We start from the raw sequence: 3,960 nt of genomic DNA on the forward strand, positions 1-3,960 counted from the left end.
ATACCAATTATGGCTATCATAAAAATAATTCAGGCTAAAGAAACATCTTTCAAGTAAGTGCATTAAAATTTTTTATACTTTATACAAAGTACATATGATTAAAGTGAAGACTAATTTACTCACATGATATCATATGAGAATATATGAGATGAAATTAATTACTCCTTCTTTGCTTCTTCTATACCTGACAACCATCTGTTAACAGTGCATAACATGGTATACATGGCATTATATTCTTTTTATTTTTATGGTCAGGCTGTTTATTAAGGAGGCAACCACATATACAAGTTAGGCTATAGAAATGTTTGCAAATCAAACATCATGTGATCTAAAAGGACCATGCATAACATCAAAAATGGACACCTGTGCATTCAATAAAAAGTTAATTTAAATAGGCCGAGGGCGGTGGCTCACGTCTGTAATCCCAGCACTTTGGGAGGCCGAGGCGGGTGAATCACGAGGTCAAGAGATCGAGACCATCCTGGCCAACATAGTGAAACTCTGTATCTACAAAAAATACAGAAATTAGCTGGGCGTGGTGGCATGTACCTGTAGTCCCAGCTACTCCGTAGGTTGAGGCAGGAGAATTGCTTGAACTCAGGAGGCAGAGGCTGCAGTGAGCTGAGATCTCGCCACTGCACTCCAGCCTGGTGCCTGGTGCCTGGTGATGGAATGAGACTCTCTCAAAATATAAAAAAGTTAATTTAAACATACATAGTCTAGATCATTCTAGAGGGATACAAACATCTAGGGCCATATATGTATCTAATTTTCTTTCAAAAAACTTTTTTTTATAAAAGTGATGTATTGAGGTAATTTTAAAAAATATCTGACAATTATGAATGGTCCCAGTTTTACAAAATGTGATTTTCAGGATATGAAACTGAAAAACAGACAACTCTTCAGAGTGTTTTATATTATACAAACAAAATTTATAGAAAGATGATCTAGCAAATGCTTTAGTTAAGAATATTTATATTTTTCCAATCCTTTATACTTTTATTAACACACTAAAAAAACAACGTTCAAACACTGAGAAAATTAAATAACTTTGGAAGCAGAGCTCATTGTTTTCTGCTTACATAAAGTGACAAATCTGGGCTGTTGGCACAAAATAATCGACATTCATAAAACCCTTACTACTGTGTATCAAACATAAGTTAAAATCATAGGCACTAGTTTATCAAATCCACGTTTCTTCTGTAAGACTAACCACAGTAAATCTTTAGATTTTCCCAAACAGAAAAACTGTGATACACAAAGGCTTTCTAGTAAAAAGGCAATTTTTTCTCTTTAAGAAACTAAAAGTCAATGGCATGTGGTAGTACAACAGCAGGCAAAATAATACTTTACCAAACTCAGATCCAAAATACATTTTAACAAGTGATGAAACATTTTAATTTAAAAAAGACATTCTTTTCTGAAGCAGCTATTTAAAAACAAAGTCAAATAACCCGAATAGTCCTTTTGAAACTGATTATCTAACTTAAAAAATGTAATGTGTTTCATAATAGAGTTAAAATTCCTTTTATTATTAGATGGCCGCATATATATTTTTTGAATGTTGCACTGAAAACTAAGACTTGTTTTGTTTTGTATGTGTTTTTTAAAAGAGACAGTAGCTAGTTCTTTCTTTTACGTAGGAGATAACCCCCTCTCAAAAGAAGAGTGTTTATCTTCTTCTGAAAAGTAACATTTTTTAGTTCATTATCATGTAGAAATCTGGCGCCACACTTTCCTGAGCCACCCCATCACCCTCAAATTCAAGGATAAAATTTCTTCCTTGTATTATATACCAAATATATAATACTGGCAGTTTAAATCTCCAGCCGCTTGTACTAAATGAATGACTCCCCTCTGGTCAAGCTGATAGACTACCATGGAGGTCATAACAGAATGGAGGTCCTGGTTTTAAGTTTTTATCATTCTCTCAACCTATCAACCTTAATAATGTCCTGAATATCAAGCCTTCCACTTGTCTCTCCCAATCTCTTTTGCCAACTTATGGACTGTCTTTATCAAGAAATGAACTTATGTTCAAATCTCTAAAAGCTTTTATATGAACTAACTGCCAATATATTAGAGCTGTTCAAATTAAGTATTTAAAAACAGACCTCATAATAATGAGAGGCCTGCTACAGAAGGAAGTTTTGCTCTAGTAAGAGTCTGATAAAAACTAAAATAGGCCATTTCAAGGGTGTACTAAGAGCCATTAGAGAGCAACTATTTATCAGGTTAGAGTCATATGTAGTAGGTTTGTTACCAAAAATGCAAAAACTGATATAAGGCATAATCTAAGTCAAAAGGGAAAGAAATTTCAATAGACATTTTATACAGTTACTCAGTTTAAAGTGGATCAACTTAAGTAGGATTTAGCAGGCTATATTTTCCTACCACATAATAGACCATTATGCCATGTAATAGCAACAATATAACTGTCATCACCAGAGATTTTGTAGGTTAAGCACATAGATTTCTTCCCCCTCTCTCTCTCATTGTATGGTTCTGTTCCAGGTTGTAAGCACTGAGGTGGTGTTATATCAAGAATAAAGACACATACTACTTGTTCTTTCCTATCATATTCTTTATATATTTTCTGTGTTTCTCTATACTAGACTATAAGCTCTTTGTGGNTACTTGTTGCTAAATTCCCAGGCCTTGCTACAGTGCTTAGCATATGACAGCTATGACATCTATACCTGTGCTGAATTGTCCCTGAAGATGTCACAAAGCAAATGACCTGTTTGCTTTATATCCATAGTCACTACTTTTGAAACCTTATCTGGTTATAATATACATGCTACTAGTGTTTTTATGCTGGAATAAGCCTGTTAAATATCTGGAACCGACTCTAGACCCTGAGTCATCTTTCTTCCATGGAGGTCTAGGGGGATAAAGTTTATTATGATATCTCAGTATGAAAATGAGAAAGTAGGTTCAGGAGTCTTAAATTTAAATAAATTAGCAAGTCCTTACAACAATGGATCCAAATCAATGGTTTCATCCTGGAAATTTTTTTCCTTTGTTCTTGAAACATATCCCAGGTACACACTGATTTAGATCCTTACCTCACACTCATCCTAAGGCCAGCATGGAAATGTCTGAGAAGTCAGTGAAGGTACAGAGTAGTCACACTGTTACTCTAATGGGTTTACATATCTTGTTTTGAATTCATTTACATACTCAGTTACTTTTGTTTAGCAGTTAATATACTTCTATTAACAACTAGTTACATTTGATTATACTTTTTTTCTTGGTACACTGTTCATTATTAAGAATTCAGATGAGTACTTTTTACCTTTCTATGGTTCTTATTGTCTGTTAGTAAAGAAAAAAAAATTAAAAATACAGTTCAATATTTACTTGTTTACAGACCATAGCACTTAAATTCTAACACAAGAAGTTTTCTTTTCTTTCTTTCTTTCTTTTTTTTTTGGCATTTTGGTGCCTTGTAAGTTGCTGCAGAGCAGCTTCTAACTGGGGTCCATATCTGGAACAACATTGTGGGGAGAGATATAAAGGCATGACAAATCCCCAAAAAGAGTCTGACAATGAAATACCTACTGTTAGTGGCAGCAGAAAACCAGAATGAGATCTCATTGAAAAAAAAAATGTGATATTTTTAAGAATGGGGGAAACTTTTTTATTTGTATGTTAACTGAGTAGGGAAATGTACATACTATATCCATGATAGTATGATTCTTTTCATATTTAATCAGGAATGCAATATAAAAATGTGAATTTCATAGTGCTCAGTCATGTGCTTAGTATATTTATTTTTGGGTTATCTATCTGTAAAACAGACACAGATAACAGTCTCTATATCATAATTATATTTTTATAAATATTATCATGTCTAATACATTTAAGGCTTTTTTGAGCTAATTACTTAGAAAAGTTACTTTTTCCATTACACAAGTTTTCAAAATATTATTTACTTGTATTTTCTTAATCTACAAT

This window comes from Cebus imitator, unplaced genomic scaffold, assembly GCF_001604975.1.
Source record: "Cebus imitator isolate Cc_AM_T3 unplaced genomic scaffold, Cebus_imitator-1.0 Scaffold873, whole genome shotgun sequence".
In the NCBI taxonomy this organism is placed as follows: Eukaryota; Metazoa; Chordata; class Mammalia; order Primates; family Cebidae; genus Cebus; species Cebus imitator.